The sequence below is a fragment of the Hyla sarda genome, chromosome 4 (genome assembly GCF_029499605.1).
Source record: "Hyla sarda isolate aHylSar1 chromosome 4, aHylSar1.hap1, whole genome shotgun sequence".
Lineage (NCBI taxonomy): Eukaryota > Metazoa > Chordata > Amphibia > Anura > Hylidae > Hyla > Hyla sarda.
This window is the reverse complement of record NC_079192.1, coordinates 292,647,242-292,657,074: the sequence shown is the minus strand read 5'-3', so window position 1 is coordinate 292,657,074 and position 9,833 is coordinate 292,647,242. Positions and strand designations below refer to the sequence as shown.

General features: G+C 51.8%; 1 protein-coding gene across 6 annotated transcripts in view; it reads right to left on the bottom strand.

Annotated features, from left to right (window-relative positions):
- SLC41A2 (solute carrier family 41 member 2) overlaps positions 1-9,833 on the bottom strand; it is a 112,448-nt gene that overhangs the window by 102,089 nt on the left and 526 nt on the right. For 2 of the 6 annotated variants that reach the window (XM_056574501.1, XM_056574506.1), the window contains exon 1: positions 9,629-9,766. The exons of 1 other annotated variant lie outside the window; for it this stretch is intronic. The gene's annotated coding sequence lies outside the window, so the exon portion shown is untranslated. 3 more of the 6 variants (XM_056574502.1, XM_056574505.1, XM_056574503.1) reach the window with 3 other exon arrangements.

Below are 9,833 nucleotides of genomic sequence, written 5' to 3'. Positions count from 1 at the left end.
CCCCTCATACCTATGTATATGTCTGGGGACAGGGCCATGGTCACCACCAGCTGGGCAGAGTGACACTCATCACATATACCAGGACTGGCACTCTTTATCTCCCCTCATACCTATGTATATGTCTGGGGACAGGGCCATGGTCACCACCAGCTGGGCACAGTGACACTCATCACATATACCAGGACTGGCACTCTTTATCTCCCCTCATACCTATGTATATGTCTGGGGACAGGGCCATGGTCACCACCAGCTGGGCACAGTGACACTCATCACATATACCAGGACTGGCACTCTTTACCTCCCTTCATACCTATGTATATGTCTGGGGACAGGGCCATGGTCACCACCAGCTGGGCACAGTGACACTCATCACATATACCAGGACTGGCACTCTTTATCTCCCCTTCATACCTATGTATATGTCTGGGGACAGGGCCATGGTCACCACCAGCTGGGCACAGTGACACTCATCACATATACCAGGACTGGCACTCTTTACCTCCCTTCATACCTATGTATATGTCTGGGGACAGGGCCATGGTCACCACCAGCTGGGCACAGTGACACTCATCACATATACCAGGACTGGCACTCTTTATCTCCCTTCATACCTATGTATATGTCTGGGGACAGGGCCATGGTCACCACCAGCTGGGCACAGTGACACTCATCACATATACCAGGACTGGCACTCTTTACCTCCCTTCATACCTATGTATATGTCTGGGGACAGGGCCATGGTCACCACCAGCTGGGCACAGTGACACTCATCACATATACCAGGACTGGCACTCTTTATCTCCCTTCATACCTATGTATATGTCTGGGGACAGGGCCATGGTCACCACCAGCTGGGCACAGTGACACTCATCACATATACCAGGACTGGCACTCTTTATCTCCCTTCATACCTATGTATATGTCTGGGGACAGGGCCATGGTCACCACCAGCTGGGCACAGTGACACTCATCACATATACCAGGACTGGCACTCTTTACCTCCCTTCATACCTATGTATATGTCTGGGGACAGGGCCATGGTCACCACCAGCTGGGCACAGTGACACTCATCACATATACCAGGACTGGCACTCTTTACCTCCCCTTCATACCTATGTATATGTCTGGGGACAGGGCCATGGTCACCACCAGCTGGGCACAGTGACACTCATCACATATACCAGGACTGGCACTCTTTATCTCCCCTTCATACCTATGTATATGTCTGGGGACAGGGCCATGGTCACCACCAGCTGGGCACAGTGACACTCATCACATATACCAGGACTGGCACTCTTTAACTCCCTTCATACCTATGTATATGTCTGGGGACAGGGCCATGGTCACCACCAGCTGGGCACAGTGACACTCATCACATATACCAGGACTGGCACTCTTTATCTCCCTTCATACCTATGTATATGTCTGGGGACAGGGCCATGATCACCACCAGCTGGGCACAGTGACACTCATCACATATACCAGGACTGGCACTCTTTATCTCCCTTCATACCTATGTATATGTCTGGGGACAGGGCCATGGTCACCACCAGCTGGGCACAGTGACACTCATCACATATACCAGGACTGGCACTCTTTACCTCCCTTCATACCTATGTATATGTCTGGGGACAGGGCCATGGTCACCACCAGCTGGGCACAGTGACACTCATCACATATACCAGGACTGGCACTCTTTATCTCCCTTCATACCTATGTATATGTCTGGGACAGGGCCATGGTCACCACCAGCTGGGCACAGTGACACTCATCACATATACCAGGACTGGCACTCTTTACCTCCCTTCATACCTATGTATATGTCTGGGGACAGGGCCATGGTCACCACCAGCTGGGCACAGTGACACTCATCACATATACCAGGACTGGCACTCTTTACCTCCTTCATACCTATGTATATGTCTGGGGACAGGGCCATGGTCACCACCAGCTGGGCACAGTGACACTCATCACATATACCAGGACTGGCACTCTTTATCTCCCTCATACCTATGTATATGTCTGGGGACAGGGCCATGGTCACCACCAGCTGGGCACAGTGACACTCATCACATATACCAGGACTGGCACTCTTTACCTCCCTTCATACCTATGTATATGTCTGGGGACAGGGCCATGGTCACCACCAGCTGGGCACAGTGACACTCATCACATATACCAGGACTGGCACTCTTTATCTCCCTTCATACCTATGTATATGTCTGGGGACAGGGCCATGGTCACCACCAGCTGGGCACAGTGACACTCATCACATATACCAGGACTGGCACTCTTTATCTCCCTTCATACCTATGTATATGTCTGGGGACAGGGCCATGATCACCACCAGCTGGGCACAGTGACACTCATCACATATACCAGGACTGGCACTCTTTACCTCCCTTCATACCTATGTATATGTCTGGGGACAGGGCCATGATCACCACCTGGGCACAGTGACACTCATCACATATACCAGGACTGGCACTCTTTATCTCCCTTCATACCTATGTATATGTCTGGGGACAGGGCCATGGTCACCACCAGCTGGGCACAGTGACACTCATCACATATACCAGGACTGGCACTCTTTATCTCCCTCATACCTATGTATATGTCTGGGGACAGGGCCATGGTCACCACCAGCTGGGCACAGTGACACTCATCACATATACCAGGACTGGCACTCTTTACCTCCCTTCATACCTATGTATATGTCTGGGGACAGGGCCATGGTCACCACCAGCTGGGCACAGTGACACTCATCACATATACCAGGACTGGCACTCTTTACCTCCCTTCATACCTATGTATATGTCTGGGGACAGGGCCATGGTCACCACCAGCTGGGCACAGTGACACTCATCACATATACCAGGACTGGCACTCTTTACCTCCCTTCATACCTATGTATATGTCTGGGGACAGGGCCATGGTCACCACCAGCTGGGCACAGTGACACTCATCACATATACCAGGACTGGCACTCTTTATCTCCCTCATACCTATGTATATGTCTGGGGACAGGGCCATGGTCACCACCAGCTGGGCACAGTGACACTCATCACATATACCAGGACTGGCACTCTTTATCTCCCTTCATACCTATGTATATGTCTGGGGACAGGGCCATGGTCACCACCAGCTGGGCACAGTGACACTCATCACATATACCAGGACTGGCACTCTTTACCTCCCTTCATACCTATGTATATGTCTGGGGACAGGGCCATGGTCACCACCAGCTGGGCACAGTGACACTCATCACATATACCAGGACTGGCACTCTTTACCTCCCTTCATACCTATGTATATGTCTGGGGACAGGGCCATGGTCACCACCAGCTGGGCACAGTGACACTCATCACATATACCAGGACTGGCACTCTTTACCTCCCTTCATACCTATGTATATGTCTGGGGACAGGGCCATGATCACCACCAGCTGGGCACAGTGACACTCATCACATATACCAGGACTGGCACTCTTTACCTCCCTTCATACCTATGTATATGTCTGGGGACAGGGCCATGATCACCACCAGCTGGGCACAGTGACACTCATCACATATACCAGGACTGGCACTCTTTATCTCCCTTCATACCTATGTATATGTCTGGGGACAGGGCCATGGTCACCACCAGCTGGGCACAGTGACACTCATCACATATACCAGGACTGGCACTCTTTATCTCCCCTCATACCTATGTATATGTCTAGGGACAGGGCCATGGTCACCACCAGCTGGGCACAGTGACACTCATCACATATACCAGGACTGGCACTCTTTACCTCCCTTCATACCTATGTATATGTCTGGGGACAGGGCCATGGTCACCACCAGCTGGGCACAGTGACACTCATCACATATACCAGGACTGGCACTCTTTACCTCCCTTCATACCTATGTATATGTCTGGGGACAGGGCCATGGTCACCACCAGCTGGGCACAGTGACACTCATCACATATACCAGGACTGGCACTCTTTACCTCCCTTCATACCTATGTATATGTCTGGGGACAGGGCCATGGTCACCACCAGCTGGGCACAGTGACACTCATCACATATACCAGGACTGGCACTCTTTACCTCCCTTCATACCTATGTATATGTCTGGGGACAGGGCCATGATCACCACCAGCTGGGCACAGTGACACTCATCACATATACCAGGACTGGCACTCTTTACCTCCCTTCATACCTATGTATATGTCTGGGGACAGGGCCATGGTCACCACCAGCTGGGCACAGTGACACTCATCACATATACCAGGACTGGCACTCTTTACCTCCCTTCATACCTATGTATATGTCTGGGGACAGGGCCATGGTCACCACCAGCTGGGCACAGTGACACTCATCACATATACCAGGACTGGCACTCTTTACCTCCCTTCATACCTATGTATATGTCTGGGGACAGGGCCATGGTCACCACCAGCTGGGCACAGTGACACTCATTACATATACCAGGACTGGCACTCTTTATCTCCCTCATACCTATGTATATGTCTGGGGACAGGGCCATGGTCACCACCAGCTGGGCACAGTGACACTCATTACATATACCAGGACTGGCACTCTTTATCTCCCTCATACCTATGTATATGTCTGGGGACAGGGCCATGGTCACCACCAGCTGGGCACAGTGACACTCATCACATATACCAGGACTGGCACTCTTTACCTCCCTTCATACCTATGTATATGTCTGGGGACAGGGCCATGGTCACCACCAGCTGGGCACAGTGACACTCATCACATATACCAGGACTGGCACTCTTTATCTCCCTTCATACCTATGTATATGTCTGGGGACAGGGCCATGGTCACCACCAGCTGGGCACAGTGACACTCATCACATATACCAGGACTGGCACTCTTTATCTCCCTTCATACCTATGTATATGTCTGGGGACAGGGCCATGATCACCACCAGCTGGGCACAGTGACACTCATCACATATACCAGGACTGGCACTCTTTACCTCCCTTCATACCTATGTATATGTCTGGGGACAGGGCCATGATCACCACCAGCTGGCACAGTGACACTCATCACATATACCAGGACTGGCACTCTTTATCTCCCTTCATACCTATGTATATGTCTGGGGACAGGGCCATGGTCACCACCAGCTGGGCACAGTGACACTCATCACATATACCAGGACTGGCACTCTTTATCTCCCCTCATACCTATGTATATGTCTAGGGACAGGGCCATGGTCACCACCAGCTGGGCACAGTGACACTCATCACATATACCAGGACTGGCACTCTTTACCTCCCTTCATACCTATGTATATGTCTGGGGACAGGGCCATGGTCACCACCAGCTGGGCACAGTGACACTCATCACATATACCAGGACTGGCACTCTTTACCTCCCTTCATACCTATGTATATGTCTGGGGACAGGGCCATGGTCACCACCAGCTGGGCACAGTGACACTCATCACATATACCAGGACTGGCACTCTTTACCTCCCTTCATACCTATGTATATGTCTGGGGACAGGGCCATGGTCACCACCAGCTGGGCACAGTGACACTCATCACATATACCAGGACTGGCACTCTTTACCTCCCTTCATACCTATGTATATGTCTGGGGACAGGGCCATGATCACCACCAGCTGGGCACAGTGACACTCATCACATATACCAGGACTGGCACTCTTTATCTCCCTTCATACCTATGTATATGTCTGGGGACAGGGCCATGGTCACCACCAGCTGGGCACAGTGACACTCATCACATATACCAGGACTGGCACTCTTTACCTCCCTTCATACCTATGTATATGTCTGGGGACAGGGCCATGGTCACCACCAGCTGGGCACAGTGACACTCATCACATATACCAGGACTGGCACTCTTTACCTCCCTTCATACCTATGTATATGTCTGGGGACAGGGCCATGGTCACCACCAGCTGGGCACAGTGACACTCATCACATATACCAGGACTGGCACTCTTTACCTCCCTTCATACCTATGTATATGTCTGGGGACAGGGCCATGATCACCACCAGCTGGGCACAGTGACACTCATCACATATACCAGGACTGGCACTCTTTACCTCCCTTCATACCTATGTATATGTCTGGGGACAGGGCCATGATCACCACCAGCTGGGCACAGTGACACTCATCACATATACCAGGACTGGCACTCTTTATCTCCCTTCATACCTATGTATATGTCTGGGGACAGGGCCATGGTCACCACCAGCTGGGCACAGTGACACTCATCACATATACCAGGACTGGCACTCTTTATCTCCCCTCATACCTATGTATATGTCTAGGGACAGGGCCATGGTCACCACCAGCTGGGCACAGTGACACTCATCACATATACCAGGACTGGCACTCTTTACCTCCCTTCATACCTATGTATATGTCTGGGGACAGGGCCATGGTCACCACCAGCTGGGCACAGTGACACTCATCACATATACCAGGACTGGCACTCTTTACCTCCCTTCATACCTATGTATATGTCTGGGGACAGGGCCATGGTCACCACCAGCTGGGCACAGTGACACTCATCACATATACCAGGACTGGCACTCTTTACCTCCCTTCATACCTATGTATATGTCTGGGGACAGGGCCATGGTCACCACCAGCTGGGCACAGTGACACTCATCACATATACCAGGACTGGCACTCTTTACCTCCCTTCATACCTATGTATATGTCTGGGGACAGGGCCATGATCACCACCAGCTGGGCACAGTGACACTCATCACATATACCAGGACTGGCACTCTTTACCTCCCTTCATACCTATGTATATGTCTGGGGACAGGGCCATGGTCACCACCAGCTGGGCACAGTGACACTCATCACATATACCAGGACTGGCACTCTTTACCTCCCTTCATACCTATGTATATGTCTGGGGACAGGGCCATGGTCACCACCAGCTGGGCACAGTGACACTCATCACATATACCAGGACTGGCACTCTTTACCTCCCTTCATACCTATGTATATGTCTGGGGACAGGGCCATGGTCACCACCAGCTGGGCACAGTGACACTCATCACATATACCAGGACTGGCACTCTTTACCTCCCTTCATACCTATGTATATGTCTGGGGACAGGGCCATGGTCACCACCAGCTGGGCACAGTGACACTCATCACATATACCAGGACTGGCACTCTTTACCTCCCTTCATACCTATGTATATGTCTGGGGACAGGGCCATGGTCACCACCAGCTGGGCACAGTGACACTCATCACATATACCAGGACTGGCACTCTTTATCTCCCTCATACCTATGTATATGTCTGGGGACAGGGCCATGGTCACCACCAGCTGGGCACAGTGACACTCATCACATATACCAGGACTGGCACTCTTTACCTCCCTTCATACCTATGTATATGTCTGGGGACAGGGCCATGGTCACCACCAGCTGGGCACAGTGACACTCATCACATATACCAGGACTGGCACTCTTTATCTCCCCTCATACCTATGTATATGTCTGGGGACAGGGCCATGGTCACCACCAGCTGGGCACAGTGACACTCATCACATATACCAGGACTGGCACTCTTTACCTCCCTTCATACCTATGTATATGTCTGGGGACAGGGCCATGGTCACCACCAGCTGGGCACAGTGACACTCATCACATATACCAGGACTGGCACTCTTTACCTCCCTTCATACCTATGTATATGTCTGGGGACAGGGCCATGGTCACCACCAGCTGGGCACAGTGACACTCATCACATATACCAGGACTGGCACTCTTTATCTCCCTTCATACCTATGTATATGTCTGGGGACAGGGCCATGGTCACCACCAGCTGGGCACAGTGACACTCATCACATATACCAGGACTGGCACTCTTTATCTCCCTTCATACCTATGTATATGTCTGGGGACAGGGCCATGGTCACCACCAGCTGGGCACAGTGACACTCATCACATATACCAGGACTGGCACTCTTTACCTCCCTTCATACCTATGTATATGTCTGGGGACAGGGCCATGGTCACCACCAGCTGGGCACAGTGACACTCATCACATATACCAGGACTGGCACTCTTTATCTCCCTTCATACCTATGTATATGTCTGGGGACAGGGCCATGATCACCACCAGCTGGGCACAGTGACACTCATCACATATACCAGGACTGGCACTCTTTATCTCCCTTCATACCTATGTATATGTCTGGGGACAGGGCCATGATCACCACCAGCTGGGCACAGTGACACTCATCACATATACCAGGACTGGCACTCTTTACCTCCCTTCATACCTATGTATATGTCTGGGGACAGGGCCATGATCACCACCAGCTGGGCACAGTGACACTCATCACATATACCAGGACTGGCACTCTTTATCTCCCTTCATACCTATGTATATGTCTGGGGACAGGGCCATGGTCACCACCAGCTGGGCACAGTGACACTCATCACATATACCAGGACTGGCACTCTTTATCTCCCCTCATACCTATGTATATGTCTAGGGACAGGGCCATGGTCACCACCAGCTGGGCACAGTGACACTCATCACATATACCAGGACTGGCACTCTTTACCTCCCTTCATACCTATGTATATGTCTGGGGACAGGGCCATGGTCACCACCAGCTGGGCACAGTGACACTCATCACATATACCAGGACTGGCACTCTTTACCTCCCTTCATACCTATGTATATGTCTGGGGACAGGGCCATGGTCACCACCAGCTGGGCACAGTGACACTCATCACATATACCAGGACTGGCACTCTTTACCTCCCTTCATACCTATGTATATGTCTGGGGACAGGGCCATGGTCACCACCAGCTGGGCACAGTGACACTCATCACATATACCAGGACTGGCACTCTTTACCTCCCTTCATACCTATGTATATGTCTGGGGACAGGGCCATGGTCACCACCAGCTGGGCACAGTGACACTCATCACATATACCAGGACTGGCACTCTTTATCTCCCCTCATACCTATGTATATGTCTGGGGACAGGGCCATGGTCACCACCAGCTGGGCACAGTGACACTCATCACATATACCAGGACTGGCACTCTTTACCTCCCTTCATACCTATGTATATGTCTGGGGACAGGGCCATGGTCACCACCAGCTGGGCACAGTGACACTCATCACATATACCAGGACTGGCACTCTTTACCTCCCTTCATACCTATGTATATGTCTGGGGACAGGGCCATGGTCACCACCAGCTGGGCACAGTGACACTCATCACATATACCAGGACTGGCACTCTTTATCTCCCCTCATACCCATAGCTGACAGGTCTGGGATACACATGTATACGTCTAGGGCAGTGTTTCCCAAGCAGGGTGCCTCCAGCTGTGGCCAAACTACAACTCCCAGCATGCCCGGACAGCCTTTGGCTGTCCGGGCATGCTGGGATTTGTAGTTTGGCCACAGCTGGAGGCACCCTGGTTGGGAAACACTGTTCTAGGGCCATGGTCACCACCAGTCACATACACCTCATACCCATAGGAGGACAGCGCCCTCATCCTTGCAGTGACAGGTCAGCAGGTGACAGCTCTATGCCCATACACAGGGTACAGTGCCCGCTATAGACACCACACGGATATTACCTCGCAGATAACTCGTTTGGTGCCTGCCGCATGTTGCCGTTATTCCTCCGGGTCATGCCGCTCCTCCGGTAACCAGACAGCCGAACTGACGGCTCACCGCTACGCAAGCGTACGGGGAGGAGGCGTGGTAAAGTGATGTGACGTCACCGGATCATTTCTACATGACGGGATCCACGCGTATGGGCGGGGCTTGTGTATCCTAGTA